Genomic DNA, 20,652 nt, shown 5'->3' on the forward strand with positions numbered 1-20,652 from the left:
TATGTGCTGCCAATCACAGCAGAGGGTGAAAACACCTCTGCAGCATTCAGCCAGCTGGAGAAACTTATCCTGACCTGCTCTCAGAGGAAACAAAAGCACTGGATGCATCTCTGTGGGCAGGGAGAAGATGCTGACTCCTCATTTTGTGACAGTGCTTTCAAGAGGCTTAAAGATAGACTTCAGAAAGAAAAAAAGACTTTACTTAAAAAAAAAAAAAAAAAGAAAAAAAAAAGAACTGGTGAGTGTAGTATTATTAGCCAAACTTAGCCAAAAGAATAACCAAATAAAAATCACATACTGAAAAGCATTCTCTATTTAGGTATGATCTTGAGTGTGCAATTAAGTACACTAAAGAATTCTCCTGTTTACATCATTCTCTTTCCTTCTCCAGGAAAGAACAATGACAACAACAACAACAAAGAGAAAGAAGTGGAAAAAAAAAGCCCAGTTTACCTAAACTATTCTTCAGTGGAGGGAAAGAACAGTGGGAGTTCAAAAATGGCAGGAGTCAGACTCCCAGAAGGTAAATTTTGTCCAAGTTCATGCTGGAGAACTTGGGATGGATACAAAGGGGTAATCACAAGGACGTGAGGTCCTCCAATTGAAATTTAAATTTCAGAATACTCCTGATTCTGGGTGGCTGCAGTTTGTGACCTCAGGAGCTATCCCCTAGGACAAACCTTCTCCCTCAGCACAGCCACAGACACCAACAGCTTTCACAGACTGCGCCAGTGCAGTCCCAAACCACTGAAGGCACCCAGAGATCTCTCAGCCTACATCCCCCAGGATCTCAGTAGTGTAGGTAGGGTAATGCTCTGATCTGATCTCATCACACATGCTTAATGCACACCAGTGGAATCAGGCCCTCATGAGATAAAACACAAAGGTTTGAAAAGCATCAGTTAGACCTTGAAAGATATGAAATATACATAACACTCTCCTCATACCTCTCTCCCCTGGTTTATGTACCTTTAGGATTCACCTTTTCTAACACATCTGCAAACACAATATTCACAAGATATCTATTCTAAATTGACAGCAGATGTTCCAGATACACATATAACTTCATAACTGAAGCTATGTAAAACACCCATTAATTTGAATGATTTCTTTAAGGGTATTTAAGGTGGATCCAGTGGGACTCAGGATGAATCTGCAGGACTTTTCTTCTGCCCCAGAATGCCTTTGTTATGGCCATAGATTTCTCTAATAGGAAAATGTCTGTTCCCTGCTCATCCTCACCTAGGAGGAAAAATCCAAACAAACACTCAGAGTAATTACCACTATGCAGCCTTTGAACAATAATGATGGATGTATTGGAAATGTTTGAGCACAGGATGCCCAATACTGAACTCTGTAGTATAACACTTCCCTGCAACACAGAAAAACAAAACAAAACAAAACAAAACAAAACAAAAATTACGTCACCTCAGAAAAGAGAATGTGTTGGGTTTTGTTCCGGACTTAAGAAAACCTTTACCAATCTTTATGCTTTTCTTTTCCTAAATAATTGTTTCTTTCTCAACTCCTTAAATCAATTCAGCCTGTCACCTCTTTACAAACTCCTGCCTCTCCAAATAATGGCTGCATTCTGCTTTGGAATCACCCTAGCAATGTGAATATTCAGTCTGCCTTGTAGGTATTTTTTTTTTCTTTTCCTTCTTTTACTTAAAAAATATTTTTTTTAACTCTCCATTCAAACTTGTGTACTTGGTTTCTCTCTTTTCTTCTGTTACCTAACACGTTTAACCAATTGGCCCAAATAGTGTTTGGATTTATTTCCCCATGCATCAGGCTTTAAAAGGTCCCAAGATCTCACTTCATTAAGTCTGCATCTCAAAATAGAAAGTGCTTCATTTATATAATTAACCCTCTTGTAAAGACAACTACTACTTCCGCCCCAGGAAAAAAGAGTGAAGGTGTTTGTTACAACTGTCAACTTTGCAAACATGAAAGATTCTCTTATTTGTTTGATGACTCATTTCCTTGGACATTCTCAGAAGAAATAGAAGAGATTCTCATTACCATGGTGAGACGTCTGTCAGCTCTGAAAAAAAATGCTCTTGGGCTTTATTTTAAAAAAAAAAAAAAAAAAAAGGAAAGAAAGAAAAGAAAGAAAAGCCCCATGTCTAAACAGAGTGGTTTACCCATGAAAATACCTCAGAACCCGGGTTGCAGTGATGCCCACAGATAGATAGGAGGAGTTCGGAGTCTGGGAAGGGGAACTGGGAGAAAGTTCTCTAAATATTGATCTTTACCCACTGTTCAAAGCCTTCATGCCTCCTTCCATGTGTGATTAATAATCATGGATCTTAACTGAGAGTACAGATTAATTAAATCTGTAAAATTAAATCTGTAAATTAATTTAATTAAATTAATCTGTGAATTAAAAAGAAAACAATATCTGAGAAAAAAATCATTCTCTACAAGATCAAGCAGAGGAATAGAAGGAATGGTAGTGGGACCACCACTTTTTAAGACAAAAATTCAGGTGCCAGACCACCTGAGCCCAAGATCTCCACTTTCAATTCCCTCCAACACCTTGATGAAACATTAAAACTCTGCTATGCGTCTGGTCAGACTGGGCAATACCAATTGGTTATGGTTCTCTCCTTGCCTTAATATAATATTTGAGGGATTATTTTGTTGTTGCAGAGAGACAACTCTCTGCATAACAGAGAGTATATATGTCTCTCAACATATATAAGACAACTTAGTTTATATAAAATAAGCTAGTATTGCAGAGCTAATAGAAAAATAAATAAATGAAATGTTATTTGTCTCCCTAGAGAAAATGTTATGACTTTGAATACACACATGGATCTGCTAAGTAATAAGGCAGCATCTTTTCCCTGCAATGATTTTCATGCTAATAATCTCAGTTTGAATAACCAATGCACAAGCAAGCATGTTGCTTGTATTAGCATTTATGCTTATTCAACAAAAATAAAGTTTACTTAGCCTTTCTCCTTGAAATAATACTTCTCCCATGCTAAGAAATATTCAGCAAGCAATACAATTTAACTATATCAAAATAAAAAAGCTAGATTTCATTCCTTTTAAAGGAATAGAAATAATTTTATTGCCATAGGCCACCTCAAAATTCCAGGCATTTTTCTGAGCAAACTCAAGAGTACACAAATAATTTTGAAATAATTTATTGGAAATAATGCTCATGATTCTAAAATTATATTAGCAAAAGTTCCCTCAGGACCATGGGATACATGTAATTGGGCCCTATAGATTTGTACCTGTTCAGTTTCATCTGGTGGGCTCAGAATGGCTCTTTGCTTAGAGTGGAAGAGAATGTGCTTCCCCAGTCCCTGCCAAAAGGCTCGGGGACTCGAGACATGTGGAAAGTCTGACTCCCATTGAAGACTGAGGCAAAGAACTCAGTCGAGAGAAGATGAGTACCTTCATCTTCTTCATGTCTGTTTTTACTAGTTCTCCCTTCTCATTTATCAGAGGTGGTACACTCTCCTTGTCCTTCTGAGAAATGTACCTATAGTATCCCTTCTTGTTATTCTTTGCATTTCTTGCCAAGCTCAGTTCCATCTGAGCCTTGACTTTCCCGATCCCATCCCTACACACCCAGATGGCATCTCTGTATTCTTCCCAGGCCACGTCCCTGCTTCCACTGCCTGTGCATTTCCTTCTTGCACCTCAGTTTGACCAGCAGGTCCTTGCTCAGCCATGCTACTTTCCTGCCTTCCCTGATTGTTTTATGACACATGGGGATGGAGAGATCTTGCACTATAAGAAAGGCATCCTTAAAGATATGCCAGCTGCAATAAGTTCCTGACTGAGATTATTTTGCTTTGTTTAAAGGAAAGACTAACAGTTACACATTCATGTGCTGCCTGAGAGGGTTTTATGGACCATCTTTTGTCTGCATCAAAATACATTGAAAGACAGACACAAAGTCTTCTTAGCTTTATGTTAGGGATTCAAACTTAATAGCAATTTACATTCCTGTAGTGCCTAAGGATTCAAGCAGTTTTAGGGACAAGATTAAATCTATGCTTGCAATCCCTTTTAAGCTTAAAACATTAACCGAAACAAGCATGTGAGAGCATTCTCCATGGCTAAAATCCCCTTACATCATGTGACTGCAGAAAATTATTGCAAACTGGGGCAGGATTGTGTATTATTCCTTTTATTCAAAAGCATAGGTGGGATTTTGGCAGTCCTCAGCACAGAAAATGCCTTGATTGCAGCTGTTGGATAGCATTGTCTTGGAAAAACTTACGTCTCAGTCCCCTAGTATTTGAGGGGGAAGGGAAGAAGGAGACTTCTGCTCCATTTCTTATTTTACCAAAATATAAACAGAACAGGAGATAACATACCTATTCATGGACAAGAAAACAGACATATGTTACCAAGTCTTCAGAATCCCAACTGGAGAAACTGGGGGGAGGAGGATCTATATGGCTGCTGCTTCTCCTTTTGAATACCATATTTGATACAAAAGTACTGACACATTTTTAGGACAAGCTCTCTGAATACACAATAATTTGTTCATCCACGCTGATCAGATACGAGCTGATTCTGCCTGACAAAGGATTGATTCATTAACTGTCATCCAAGTTTCTTTTTTGCCATGAGCTTTTGAGTTTGTTTCTTGCTCAGTTTGTGCAGTGCACTCAGATGTTTTCAGATAATTCCTCTAATAATTTAAGTAAATGCATAAACATATTGCAAGACCTGCAGGGATTTGCTTCAGGAGGTCAGGGTTTCCCCAGCTTAAAGTAGTGCATAATTGCCAACCAGAAGCAGCAACACAGCTGCTATGAGAGAGAGAGGCTCAGAGTTTGCATGCCTCCAAGATAACCAGGGTGAAGAAAGTCTCTTCAAGCAGCTGTTGTTTCATTGCTTGGCCACTCATCCCATGGCTGAGGATTATAATTAGCATTACAACCACAGGAGTTTTTTTCAGGTTCCACTGTAGCAGCATGAACCACAGTGGGCAGCACCTTTGGGAATGAGGATATGTAGTTTCACGGCAACAGAGGGATTACAGAGCATTCTTCAGTATCAGCCTACTCTGTATTTGCTACAAAGATTTAAGCACAATGGAGAAAGCAGCATATACTGGTGAAATAAGCATGTCAGAAACGGCTGCAGGGAATCAAATCAAAGCCCTCATATCTCAGTGCATCGTATACGCTTCCTGTCAGGCAGGAGCCTGTGTCTCACAAACACTAAATTGACTGAATCCTCACAACACTCCCATGAAATACGGTGTTGCTATTCCTATTTTACAAGTACAAGCAAGTACTATGTGAGCCACACAGAGCATCAAATCCAGAGTTATGCTGGGAATTCGATACCCAATTGTTTATTTTGGTTGAAGTGAATGGAAACTGGAAATGAACTGAAGTCTTCTGAGTCATAACCCACTGCATACCAGATGATTTTTCTGAACATGTCTTTTATTTTATATCAAACACAAACTACTGAGGACATCCATGGTTTTCTCCAGACTGCTAAATAACTGACACCAAAAGAGAAGGCTCTGGCATACCTATTTACAAACATGCCATTCCAGGTTAAATTTCTGATATCCTGAAAACAAATCACTACCTTAGGCGTATTTCCTCTCTCAAGGGAGCAGTTTCATCTTCCATTTGTGTATGAATCACAAAAGCAACCTAAGTGATGCAGACCATATTCTGAAACATGCATAGATTTATGCCACTTCTTTTGCTATCTGCCATTATGATGCATTCGTGAATTACTTTCCCCCCCCCCCCCTTTTTTTTCACCTATTTGTAATTAGAGGGTAGAACAGATGGTAGTAGCTTACTTTAAGGTGATGTCTTTATTAAAGCACTTCTCAGTATGCTGCCTAACAATTGTGCACAACAGCAAAGAAATTATTCTAACTATGGACAAATCTCAGAAGGTTTGGAGATTCATAGTAGAGACACATCAACATCTCAAAATTTATGAGATCAGTACAAAATTCCAGAAGCCATCAGATCAGCTGAATGGCACCTCAGGAGCATCACTTCCACCTGAGGTCTTTGGAAACACCATTGCCAACCATATATACATAAAAATTAGGAGTCAGAACCTCTCTTTTCAAGCTCCATTTTCACATTTAGTAGGGGCTTAAGCATTATATCTCTGCACAGAGGCAAAAAGGGAATGATATTTACTGTTTGGTATTAGAAGCATTAGAGAGCAACTGCCTAAAATTGTCCTGTATCTCCCACCCTTATAAAGGAACAAAATAAAAACCTAAAAGTTGTAGTGCCGTGTACTACTCACTGACTGCTTTTTTTTTTTTTTTTTTTTTTTTTTCTATTACTGTCCCTTGTAGCACACTATCTTCCTGTATTCCTTGACAGTACTCTCCCCATGCCCCTTCCACACTTCACACCCCTTGCAGCTCTCCCACCTGTTCCCACTCGCTGACCACCCTGAGCCTCCATCCTCAACTTCCAGTCTCTCTCTGGTCTTCAGTCTTCAACCCTAAATGACAGGGTGGCAATTAATTGCTTTAAACAGAGAATTTTATTCCTGAAACCCAGGAAAATTACATTTATTTTGTTAGGGTCAGCTTTGTTTCACTATGAGCAGCGTAACAAAAATAATCATTGTGCCCTCAGCTCCTATTATACTAGTGGCAGAAAGCATCCATTTTACACAGGTGAACAACAAAGATTTACCAAACAATTCTCCCTTCCCAATCGTTACATTTGCATTAACATTTCAAAGAAGAGCCATATTGTGCACTTTAAATGCCCCTACAGTCCTCACACCGCATATCCCCAGATACAGCTCACACTGGGTGTGCCCTCTTCCCCAGAAGGAGGCCATGATGAAGTACTTCTAAAATAGGATGACAATGTTCACCTCCAGAAGACTACAGACGTACCAGAATCAGGAATTTAATCGTGATATATATTTTGCTCAAGAGATTCAAAGCTTAGAGCTGTCGTTTCTTTTGCAATATTAAAGTGCAAAGAGAGAGCTTAGAGAGGGGTGAAAAATATTTCATTAGACTACCTCTCCAGTGCAGATCACAATGGTCAGTTAAATTGAATAGCACCTCCAAAATGCTCCAGCAGCTGGCTGAGCAGAGCTCTCCCCTTTATTCTATTTCAGAACAGCTGACCTCCTGATATAGTTCTTTAGCAAGCAGCAATTAATTACTGGCATCGTTAGATAAAAGCCCCATGATTTACAAACACTAAATACAAGCTTCAGCTCTTTAATGGTGCTGAAACCCACACTGTAAGGATGTGTTAGGATATGTAGCACACAACACTCATTATCTTTATGAAACAATTGACAATATTGTGGCTATCAGAAAGTGTACCAGTCCGAGGGTTTTTTGTGCAAAAGGAGAAGAATGAATTCTCCAAAGATTCTCATATTTAAAATATGCTTTTCCTCACAGGCTTGTCCATATCTGGATCGCTTTTAGCTTTCTTGCTACAGTCTTTCCTTCTTCACTCAGCCCTGTGAAGACAATGAGATTTCAAAGACTAATTCTGGAGTACAGTGAGATTATCTTAACTGGCACAATTTGTTTACAACTGAGTGATCTCTAGATGCAAGTGTCTCAATTCCAGCTATTGACCACTAATATTTCAGTATCTCACCGTAACTGAATTATTCACTAGGAAATTTTTCTGGTGTATTTCTAGAGCTCAGATTAACCACCTAAATCAGCTAATGGCAATCAGAGCAACAAACAGAACAGCTACATTCTCAGATCTATTGCACTTTTATTGGTAATACACATATACATTTGACAGATCCTACATACGGAGATTGACTTTATCTTTCTTCAATGCTTTCCACTCAGTAATTTACCTAAAAAATTCTATTATAAGGCTATGATTACAAAGGTTAAAATGTTCTGAGCCAAAGGCAGCGATAAGTACATAAGTTGCAATAATAAACTTTAATAAGACATATCCTAAAGGATCCTTAACCTTCAGTTTTCCATTCCAGAAACTTCAGGATGACCTATTGTTTCACAGGTAAATATATATATATATAATAAATGAAAAAGGTAAAAGGGATGCTCTGAAGAATCATTTTCCAAATTTTAGAATAAAAGCTAACTTCGTTATTTCAATTTGCTACTTTTTCCCAGCTTCTCAGTCTTTTGTCCGTTCCCCCCCTTGTTTTTTTTTTTTTTTGTTTGTTTGTTTTTTGTTTTTTCCTTTTTCAGTTTTCATATTCTCTTTGCCATCACCTATTATTATCTGATGAATCAGGGATTCACATTACTAAGATACAGTTTGCAAATTAATTGGAGATGGTGAGCAAGGGAGAAGACAATGAGCAGTAGCACTGCTCCCAGACTTTCAGTGTCAATGTCTGCACCTGGTTCTCATTTCTTTGGGATGTGTCATGATGTTAGGCCCCATGGTAATTTATAAAGCTTATTGTAAATCTAGTTGCTAACACAGATTAATGTTTTGTCCCAGTCAACCAAAACATGCCAATAGATGCATGAGCACCGTGTTATGATAAGGAGGTGGTCTGGTCTCAGAACTTAAACAGAATATGAAAACTGGGTGTCAAAAAAGTAACAACTAATGAATGCTCAGTAGATTTAAGTGCTTTCTTGGATGAGAACTCTAAATGTGGAACGATGACACACAATGAAAACCTGAATTGGTAACCATGCAGAACATGAAAATTAACAGATTTTAAACTTTGGTCATAGTGCTGATGTGTGTTAAATGTCTCTTAGATTTTGCTTTTACTTAAGTATCCAGTGAGTAAACTTTTTTCTACTTTTTTCACAGTAGACACAAACTGTAAGTAGACTGTCATTATAGTGTGATTTCAGTAAATCAATACAAACTTACTCTTCCATTTATAATTGTTGATGTAATCCATTTTAAGGTGGTATCTAGCTGGCCTGGACTACAGAAAAAATTATCAGGGATAGGAAAATAACTAGCCTCTCCTCATAAATGCTCCTGCTCCTCATAAATGTTTAATCTTTAAAAAAGATCTTTTACTGATGATTTTTTTTTCCCCTCCTACTACTTGGCTTTCTTGTATAATATAGCACGAGAAACAGGAATTCTGCACATTAACTAAAGGGCATAACTACACAGCTTTGTGTATGGAATCAAGTCCATATTCCTGACTAGGAAATCATAAGAATTTCCTCTATCCAAAGAATAAATGGCAATGTCCACTGATGCTAAGAATTGATTGCTTTGGATTTTCCCTCCTTTAAGCATAAATTTGAAACACCAAGCAATTAAAGGGAATTAATTATATTTTCAGACTAGATTTGTTATATTGTTTAGGACTTTCATTTAAACCATTTATTAGGCAAGATTCCTTCACACTAAGACCTGGAAGAACAATAGTCCTTTATCTTGGAAGCTGAAGTTTAATCTACATTTGACAAGACCATAGTCACTTTCTGTATTTAATTGGACAGGCTTCCAGTGAAGTGGCAGAAGAGGGCTGGAAAGGATTGTAGGAGGCAGGTGCTAAGAAGCACAGGTGGATAAATTGTCCTCTCAGCCTGGGCAGGGGGGTGTCTAAACATGTCCTAGAAACATAAATCCCTCATTAGGAACTGGCAAAATAAGACACCCATATGTAATCATAGCAAATACAAATTCTTCTTTCCTCAATTTGTTATGAAACAGCATAACTTCAAGACAGAAAACCTATGGCATGCCCAAGGAGACAGCAAGAGAGATCATTGTCATAGGGCTGTGTAGGAGACCTTATTACCAAAAAACATCTCCTAGAGCTGTTTTACTTAGCTATCACATAGGCACAGAGCTTCACATGGTGACCCTAGGTACTCACATATTCTCCTTTCTATTAGTGAGAATAAAACCTTCTGCCAAACAAATCTTTGTGTCTTGAATACAAAAACTTTTGGGGTGGGAGAGGGAGTGTTCTTCCTCTTGTTCAGCTGGGAGCCTAAGAAAGAGGAGAAATCAGTGGATGTGTGGAATTTTATATCCTTAATACTTAATAAAGCTGGGAAGTGAACCCCACTGTCCCCAGTTTAGCATTTTAGCAGAGAAGCACTTATATTCACTGAACTGGTTCTGTACCAATCTGTCCAGGCTAGTTTTTGAAGAAGAAACAAGCTCCTAGTGCTGTCCCATGGCCCCAGTCACTAGACCGTTAAGATTTTCTTTAACATTTTATGATGTCTTTATTTCATTGTGCATGCTTTATCTCTGTCTAATTGCATTTTTAAATTGTTTTATGCATCTCAAAGTGCTCAAAAGACTGGAGATACCAATAAAATATAGGAGAATAAACTGGGAGAAATAATTACTGAAATATAGGATCCAATATCTTGAAAAATCAATATAAGGAAACTGCTGAAGGAATATGCATCCCTTGTACCTATTTAGAGTGAGTCATCGGAGGAGGGGCAATCTGGAAGAACTAAAGAAAATTTCTGTTTGATTCATCTTACTGGAGATAACTTTAGAAATTCTAGAGTCTGTGCTGCAATGCAGGAAAAATTTAAAGCACAATAAAACCCAATTAATCTAACGAATACATAAGAGAAAGCACACAAGCTGGCAAAACTAAGAGGGTCCACTCCACCCACAAAGATCCTAGGCCATTTTTGTTTACTCCTTTGGCAGTAAACTTTGCTAACTTTTAATGTAGTGTTAACGCATAATGAAGTACATAATGAAGTACTGTTAAAACAATACCAGTCACTTACATTTTGTTGAAAAATTTGATCTTCAGATCTTCTCCTTTACAATTTAAGTCTTACAATCTGGGGACAGTTTATGGGGAAGGATACCGGCACACCCACCCCTCCTACCTCAAGCTTTAGCAAACGCTGGTCTATCTCACAGAATATAAATTCCAAACTTTTTCTGCTCCTGAGGTGAAATCCTGACTCCCACAAAAACAAAGACTTCTATTAATTTTTATGGGGTGTGTATTTCTACTCCCCAACTTCTGCAAAGTTCAGATTGAGATATAAACTTTGGTGTCTACAGCAAAAAGCTCAGCCTTGGGGCACACTTGTGTTTTACTACATCTGGGAGTTGTAGATCAGACATTTGTCTGGCAAAACCACATAAAAAGGGGGGACATACCACCACATGAATCAGGTTAAGTGCTGCTGAGAACCATGAGTTGAGGAAAAAGAGAAATGTAGAACACAGAGGAACTAAGATTAGAATTTGCCACAAAGGGAGGAAAGGAAGGATACATTTGGTCTTAAATGTAATGGAGACTGACCTGACATTTGAGATTATACAAAATGACAGGATGACATACTGTGCATGTTTACTTTTCAGTCTGCAACATTATCCTCGTGACTTTTGCAATATTATCTTTACTAAGTAAGGGCGGCCATGTGTGAGTACATGAAGGAGAGACAACCTGGGAACATAAGGTTGTGCTGACAGTGGGAGCTGTCTGTAGTGCTCTCCCCTCCAGGGCTACACTGAGCCTATCTCTTAGAGCAGCAGTGCTGTCAGAGGGGGGTGGACTTCCAGTTGCAGATAAAATAGTAAACTTGGATCTTAAAAACTCCAGGATTCTCTCAGCAGGACACATTCATTTTGTGGCCAAGTTTCCCCTCTGGTTCCTGTTGCTCTAAAATACACATTTCACCTCTCTGACATTCCTTTGAGGATCAGTAATGCAGGTGAAACTGTGAAATATTAATTTATAGCAAAGCAATAAACCTATAAATAACTGATATCAAGTCTAACATAAACCAGTTTGGAGAAGGGATATAGAGGAGCAGACAGTGCCCTGTACAGAGCAGGCAGTAGCCCACACCCCATCCCTCTAATCCACCACTTCTGACTACATCTTATATATGGACCAACAATAAGAACTAGGGAAAAGATTCATGCAAACATCTAAGACAGGAGAAACTGTGATACTGCAGCAGCATATCTTCAGATATAACGTGAAATGTTAATTTCATTTCAAAAAAAGGAAATGTGAACAAAGTATTTGTCTGTAGTTAAACACAGTTTGAGGACTTTCTATTCTTTGAGATGTTCAGAACTTAAACAGACAAATCCCTGAGCAAGCTGATCTAGCTGGACCTAATTTGAGCCAAAGTAGGATGGACAAAGTGACTTCCACAGGTACCCTCCCACTTAAATTATTCCATAATAAAACTCCTCATGAATTCAGCATCTGCATTTTTCCCTGAGTGTTATTACATCAGAGTCAAAAAGTCTGAATTTCTAGCAATTTGCTTTCACTTAACAGTTGTATCAAGAAATATTATGGATGAAAGAGCATAGCTTTTTTTTTTTTTTTTTTTTTTTTTTCTCTCTCGCATTAGATGAATACCACATGTTCCCATCTCCCTGTAGGAACACATTTACTAGATTAACCCAAAATCAAAAGTACCATTCAGAGACAAAGCATTACTGGTCAGTGCCATGGCAAAGATATGGCAAAAGCAGAACCTACTTGCTGAGGGGCAAACTGTTTTCTGATAAATATACTCAAGCCCAGCCAACTTTGCTGTTGTTATCGCTGCAGCTAGCACTCAAGGATATGAGCAAGAGCTCTGGCAGAGCAGTGTGAGACAGAGAAAGAAGGAGGAAAGGACCTAAAGAAAGGAAAGAAGAGTGTCAGGGATATCACTGTCTGATTAGGAATGTTTCTGTCTCTAGCTGCTTCAAAAAAGGGGGAAGTTGGTCAAGTCTGATTTGAGTAACCAGAAATTATGTATTTCCACATTCTAATAGTAAGGTTTTCTGTGATAAGCTCTCTGAAATGCTTCATATTGGCCTCAGCTGTCATTCCAGCTGTATAAGTCTGTATCAAACTGAAAGAGCTTATTTGTTTTTTCCTCATATTATAACTCATTATTACTTTTTAAATAAAATAAAAGGTCAAATCAGCACTTATACCATGTCAAAGATATTATATTAAAGTTGCTGTAGATATGACCCAATAGACTCATGGTCAGAAGAGAACCAGGCAAGTTCAGAATATTGCAACTCATTGACTTAGTCTTAAATTCAGTTGTGTTTAGAATTTTCCAGAACTTACTACCTTCAAGGAAGGCAATAAATCTTGCTTTCAGGCACACCTAGAAGCTCTGTTAGACATTGAAACTTGTTTGGTTTCTGAATTTGAAACAAGCACTTTTCATATTCTTTAAATAACAGCTGACTGATCACAAGCCTAGAACTTTTCTTTTATTTATGGATACTACGTTTTCCCAAACAACAAAGCAAAATTGCAAGGGCTAGTTACATAAATAACAAATAAACTCCCTTTTGCAAGATCTATACATTTTAAGTTTGAATTGTTTTTCTACCAGCACCTAATGCATACAGTTGTTGCTAATCTGTTGGCTGGCAAAGGATCAACAATATGTAACAGCTAAAAGCATACATCTAAAGATTGCAATGATAGCTGTGCTTATGTCTGTCTGGTGGACTGTAAATTCTGCTAGCTGGAGTTTTCAGAGGTAGGTGCTAGAGTCAATGAGTACAGTGATTTTGAAAAGATGAAGTAATGTCATTAGAAAAGAAAAAAAAAGACAGGTTGAACTGGACACCTTCTTTCAATTGTTTCAAGACTTATCAGGACAGAGGTCTACCTTTCACCTTAACTCAGCCCAATATTCAAATCAGAGCAAAATTGTTTTTTGCTATATATTGCACAGTACCATCTTGAAAATCCATCAGGTGAGGAAGCAGACTTAAAAGACAGACATATATGCAGACAGCTTTCCAAGAATTCCTCTGCAAGTTCTTATCCACTAACTTTTAACATTGTTTTATTTAAATAATTCTGCCTGATATGCAGTGGTCTTAGAAACAAGACCAAAACACCCAACCTTGTTAATCAATCTTAGAGACAAGAAAGGAATCTGAACAAGAATTTCCTTAAAAGCTTTAACACAAACTGCTGACAAAATTGCAACCACCACAAAATGACCTGAACTGGAGCAGTATGTACACCTCACCTCAGACTGCCAGATGAAGAAAGAACCTCTAAAAGTAAAAAACTACAAGGTCTTACAAACATTAAATTCTCTACTACATGCAACTGGTGCATTAGCAATTCTTTAAGAAATCACTGGTTTTGATGTCTCATTGGTTTCATGGGTTGGAGGAGCCTTGCAAAATTATTGCTAGGAGGATCGCAGAATTGGATCAAAGAAATCATTCCCATCAGAAGCACATCTCAATGTAGATAGATACAGGAAATTCTTTCTGCTGGCAGATCATGTAAGGTCCTTTTAGTCAGAAAGTAGTGGCTTCATTGCTTTCGTGATTTATAGCGTACTAGAACTGTCATCTATGGATTGTTTTTTGAGCAAGATGTTTGTTAGAGCCTGAACACTCTTACAAAGGTTAGGACCACATGACCAGTGAAACGCTGTCTTCCTCAGAAGTGATACATTCCTGAATTTTCCAGATAGGAATACAATCTACACAAGTATACATACACAGTAATGCCAGTGCCTTTACGACATGGCAGATTTAATATGCCTATGAAAATCAGCAGAATCCATGTGAAGGCACTCTCTCACACTTTCATGAATTGTTAGACTTACAATTAATTTGCTATGCTTGGAGAAGTGTCAGCATACAACAGACATACTAGATGCAGACAATGCACTGACACGTATCCAGGCATATATTTTTCAAATGGAAAACTATATCTTAGCTAAGACTCCAGAGAGGAAAACAAGGGAAATAAATCTCAGACATGTAATATCCTGAAGAAGGGAACTCCATGCTTTAAACCTTAAATCCTGATCTCATATTTTTCTCTGTTCCTCTGCACTTGAATCCTCCTGCCAGTCTCCCTACCTGCTAAAATGCACCACACAATACCAGAGAGACTCTGTACTTAATTTAGTGCACCCAAACCTATATCCAGGATGGTCTGCACTGTCCCTGAGGGATGCAACACTTAACACTGCTTGGGCTTCAATGCTGAGTCTTTGTGAGGTTTATTTGCTAAAAACCTGATGAGTTATGGAGCACATGAACCAATATCACAGAGTGCTAACAGTACAGCCTTGGTTTTGGTCTAAGCATAACACAGTTTTCAGAATTAGAATGTGACCACTTCTTTTAAAATGTGTCAAAGGTATTTCTTTAACTTGTTCTCTAGGTAAATTGAATCCATACAATTTAACATTGAAAATTATTCTACTCTCACCACCCTCCCATGCACTGCCTCCCATTTTCAATCCCCAAAAGAAAATCAGTCTTACATGAGCACTTACTGTAACTTTATGTCTATCACTTGGAGACAGGTAAAACTCTTCACACTTCTAGCTATTCTCCAACCCTTTATCCATTCAGCCACAGTTTTGCTGTCAAGGTGGTGTGTGGACTCTGGTAAATGGAAAAGTTCATAGACTGATGAGCAATGCAGTATCTGGAGCACAGAAAACAGACAGTTTGATATCATCCTTCAGGTGTAAACTCCAGGGTTTAGTCTTAGAATTGTCACTACTTTTACAGCCTATGTTTTTTTTTTTTTTTTTTCCTCTTCCAAGGACCTTCCTTTATTAAAATGCCAATATAAGCTTTATTGGTTAACTATTTCTGTCTATATAAGCAAAAGGCATTTGGAAAAGCAATAAATTCTTAGGTCTTACAGAATGCCAAATAACCCTTATTCAAATACCACAGGTTACAAACAGATATTAAGCATGTACACATTCAACAGGAGATGACCAGATTTAACGTCTGATATATCAAAATCCTTAGGCATAGCAAAATAACTGTGATCCCATGGAGCAAGTAGTAATATTTTATAAAAGAAAAAGTAATATTTTATAAAAGAAAAAGAAAAAGCATATATCAAAACTCATGCTCATTTTGAATTCAGACAACTATTTTATCATGCTGCTCTTTGTTTCCTAACTAAACGGTCTTCTAGGGATTTCAAGTTTCATAGACAAAATTGAATTGTTTTACATATCCCAATGACATAAATAGCTTTGGTACCACTGCAAAGGAATGGAGGCACAAGGGGCCAATCACAGGCTTGACTTTCATCTTTTGCCATTACCAGAAGGCAAGTCTAGTACATGGTCAGTAATTCACCTTGGCTGAATTCAGATCTAGTAGAGCTGACGAACTCCTGGGGTGCTTGAGTTTAATCACTTTCTCAATAATTTCTTCTAATATTGGGATACTAAAGACTGTATGATAATTGACAAGATTGTCGCTGACATATTACTTTCCTAACAAAGCAATCATTTCATTGAAATGCACAAAAGCTACCTTTTCAAAGATGAATATGGCTTAACTATCACTTCCCCTAAATATGTAGGGATCAGATTAGCAAGAATATTGTTAGAAAACTTGAAGCAGAGCAGCATTTACACAATAGCTTTCTAATGACGTATTTCCAGCTAGATGTCATGACAATTAAAAATACAATTAGTTTAAGAAATTTATTATTCATAATCAATTAGAAACCTCAGGAAAGGGAAGCACATGAGCATTTGCTAACATGAAGACATAACTTGAGTCTTCCTGAGAGGAACAAGCAGACAGAAGTTTGCTCACTTCCAGTAGATGCCAAGTAAATATTGTGAATATCACAATGATAAAATCATGCACTAGGTAACCAATGCTTTGCTATTATGTTATTCATGCTTTACAGTTCCCTCAGAGAGCAGCTTCCATTGCTCACAGAATGATGATTTCAATTGGAGAGTAACAAAACAGGTTGCAAATGTACAAGAAGTCCCAAAATTTCAAAATCAAATTTTGCAATGCTATGAATTAAATTATTCCACTGAACTATACTGATTTCCACCAAGTGAACATTTGATTCGTACAGGGTACCAGTTGAACTTTTTAAAAGTGCAATTTCTTAAAAAAAAAATAAAATTTGTTTATAGTATCTTCACTGATCTTTCATTAGATCCACAGAGGTGATACAGACCGTTCAATAACACTGAAAACCTAATTCTGTCTGGTTTTGCTATTGCACATGTCCACTTAAATATTTCTTGAGGTTATGAAAATATCTCCTCTTCTGAACCAGGAAATTTGTCTTCCGTCAGCACAGGCTGACTACCTTGCCAGCTTTAACCTCTGGTCTTTCTCTACTGTTACAAGTCATTAATCAGTTACTTCCATCACTGTAACCAGTAGCGACTATCTATAATCATCTTCTATGACTCTTTGAGAGCTTGCTATCCACTAGTGTCAGTGCCATTTGGGTTATAAAAATGTGTTAGTCTAAATGCCATGCATGCATTAATCACTTGCCAGGCTTTTGCTGTTACAGTTTGCTGAATTCTAGCTGCAGCTATGCATCTTTTATGCAGGACAGCATTAACTGTAATAACATTAAAGACACTGCTCCAGAAAAGCTGGGATAAAAGCAATCAAAAGATAATTAACTCTGCAGTTCTATATCTTTCTTTCAGCAGCCTGAATGTGAGTATTCCCCTTGCTGTTCTTGCTGTGCCAGAAAAGAGGAAGACAAAGATTTAATCTGGGTAAACTGAGCCAGTAATAGATCCATAGATTTGATGGTAGGAGGGATCATTAGTTCAAGTTTACCTTCCCATAGAACAAGTCAGAGAATGTCACCTATTACTCTGTACTCAGCCAAAAAGGAAAGAAAAAAAAAAAAAAAAGAGACTGATGTTCAACTAAAACACATTTGTACCAAGAGAAATCCTGTCTTCACTTGAATGAGGGTTGCTGGCTTTACTAAGAAACAAAACAAGACAATTAAAAAGGAATTTTTATAACATGCTATACATAATACTCCAGACCTCCTGCATCATTTCCATGTTGCTTGCTTCCCTGCTTAATTTACATGCATATGCTCACACCAACTTTCTCCCCTTGTAGCTCTCCTCTGCAGAAAGTCCAGCCTGCCACTACTCTCTCATCCCTGTCCTGCATTTACCCTTATCCATGTCCACCCATTTTTACTTTTCTGCCCAAGAAATCTGTGGGAGGAGGCTGGTGTCAGACAGTACCTGAACTGCAACATTGCTATTTGTTCGCCATTGCTATATTACTCGCCTTCTTTCTCCAGAATGCTTTTGGTTGCAGCTAACAGGTTCCTTCTTATTTTCAGATAAATGCAACACCCAATTATTTTAAACAATGAAAGTTTATTGAACAGATGATCAAAAATCACATTAACAAACCCACCTGGAGACACCAAATCTGCAAAATCTATAATTTCCTCTGGTAGTTTCTTCCAATAACTAAATCTTTGTCATTGTGACTTATTTGCTTCTGTATCATTATTTGAATTGGACCAGAATTAATTCCCTGCTGTTCCTATTGGTTTGTTTTCTAGAGTAAACATCAAACTCCACTATTTTTTTTTAGCTTTTAATAATTATATTGGGACAAGAAGGATTCCCTTTTCTCCTTCATCCCACATGGTTCCAGTACCTTCCTCCTCCTTATTGTGTTCCCCCTGAGAAAAAAAGTGGGAAAGCAAGGCTGAGAGAAAATAAACACAGTGGAGATATGATATGCCTGTTTGAGATCAGCTTAGAACTTCCAGAAGAAAATGTTTACATATATATAATCTATATATCTATATATAAATATTTATACATACATGAAAAAAAAAAGTTAAAAATAGCTTTAGCTCTAAGACCCTTTGAAATTTCTACCGCTGTTTTCAGGGCTTTTGGTGGTGCAGTACTGGTTATCGCTCAGTACTCTTATCTCTGAATCTCCTGACTGCCTTCAACAGACATACTCATCCTGGCCAGTAAGAACATTCACAGCTCTGCTGCTTATCTGTTTCTATTCCTTATCTATCACCCTTTCCCAACTGGCCATCTTCCCCTATCACTTACATTTTGTTCCCATCTCCCCTTTCATAGAGAGCATCTTCTCCTAACTATTCTTCAGGTGTTCAAACTCTTTTTAGAGGGGTAGCTTGTGTCTCAGAAAGCTTGTCGCATTGACTTATGAAGTGAATTGGAAGAAGTACCTAAAACCACTGCTTTCATAATTGATGAAAAGCTTTAGGTAAACAGTTGTCATCCAAGCACACAGAAAAATGGAAAGCTTTACAGTCTTGCCAGAAAGGTCCCCTCCCTCCACACATTTTCCTTAGCTATGACACCACTAGCAGGTAGTATCACCACAACATGAGCAGACAGCTCTGTCCTGGGAAAGGCAGACAGGAAGGAAGCAAAAGAATGAGTTCTAGCATTAGCAGGACAGATTACTTCATCTCTACATTTTGTTTCTCATTGCCTGTTTAAATTACAATGTCTAACTAGGCATTTTCACAGTAGGTCTGGTCTTTACAGGGCCATTCAAGGTTTAAAAATTCATTCAATTCACTTCTGAAGTAATTTAAGTTAAACCAACTTTAAAAAGGCTTTAATCCTCTTTGAGAGCATTGTCCACGGTCTTACTATAGGTTAGTAATCCACTTGAAATTAACAAATTTACTTGATTTCAGAGAACCGTCCTCAGTATTTCTTCACAAATGAGTCCTTACTATTCTACTATCAGCATTAAGTCTAGTGAAATAAAAATAGCAATAAAGGTGATACCAGTAGCCGAATCTATTTTTTTTCAGGAAAGGTTTTCTCTGAAGAGCTCATTCTGAAACACTGATTTGGTCAGAATCAGTTCTGTTGGTTCAACTAGCACAAGAGAAGATACTGTATAAAAGTATTTCTAAATACTTACTACACATCCTAAATATGCCACATTCATAAATCACATAAGGACAATTCAAGCAAGGAAAAAAAAATGTTATCACAAAAGATGCTGTGTGAAAATATTGAGATTGTATTTATTATTAAATCAATTAAGATATTCTTGATTATAATTTATTATTTGTAGTTTTTATATGTTATCAATAATAACTCATTACTTTGAGAACCATGTATGTCAGCAATTACTATTGCTGAATTTCTTCATATTGCTATGAAGGCACACAGCATGAAAACAAGAGCCTAGTCTATGATATCCCAGTCTGATATGATATCCCAGCCACGGCTGGCCCTCCTGGCTGCCAGGGCACACTATTGACTTACATTCAATTTGCTATCAACCAAACCCCCCAGATCCCTTTCTGTGGGGCTGCTCTCCAGCCTCTCATCCCCTAATCTGTAAGTATATCCAGGGTTGCCCCTGCCTAGGTGCAGAATCTGGCACTTGGCTTTTGTTAAACTTCATAATGTTGGTGATTGCCTAGATTCTTAATTTTTCCAAAGTCTCTCTGCAAAGCCTCTCTACCTTTGACAGAGTCAACAAATCCTCCCAATTTAGCATCATAAATAACTTAGTTTATCTTCAAGTCCTGCAAACCAGGTCATTTGTGAAAAAAAATAAACAGCCCTAAAAACAGTGTTGAAAACCAGTCAATTCTCATCCACTGAGAATAGCTGCTCAAATCACAGGCTCAGTCAGCAGGGATCAGACCAGAGCTTATGGCCAGCCAGGACATGGGGATGCTAAGCTTAGGAGGACCTGGAAAGACCCATTTAATTCAGTGCCTGTGTAGGCTGGATAAGGCCAACCTCTGTGCCTTGCTCTGTGACTTGCTCTCTGGGAGTAAAATAAAAAAGAGTTCTCACATGAAACAGCAGTCATCCTACAATTTATAAGATGAAAGCAATACAAAACACTGCATTTAACAAGTGCTTTTTTCATGCAGACCAAACTGAATTGGTGAGATTACACACCTTTGTAAAAAAAA

This window comes from Oxyura jamaicensis, chromosome 7, assembly GCF_011077185.1.
Source record: "Oxyura jamaicensis isolate SHBP4307 breed ruddy duck chromosome 7, BPBGC_Ojam_1.0, whole genome shotgun sequence".
Classification (NCBI taxonomy): Eukaryota; Metazoa; Chordata; class Aves; order Anseriformes; family Anatidae; genus Oxyura; species Oxyura jamaicensis.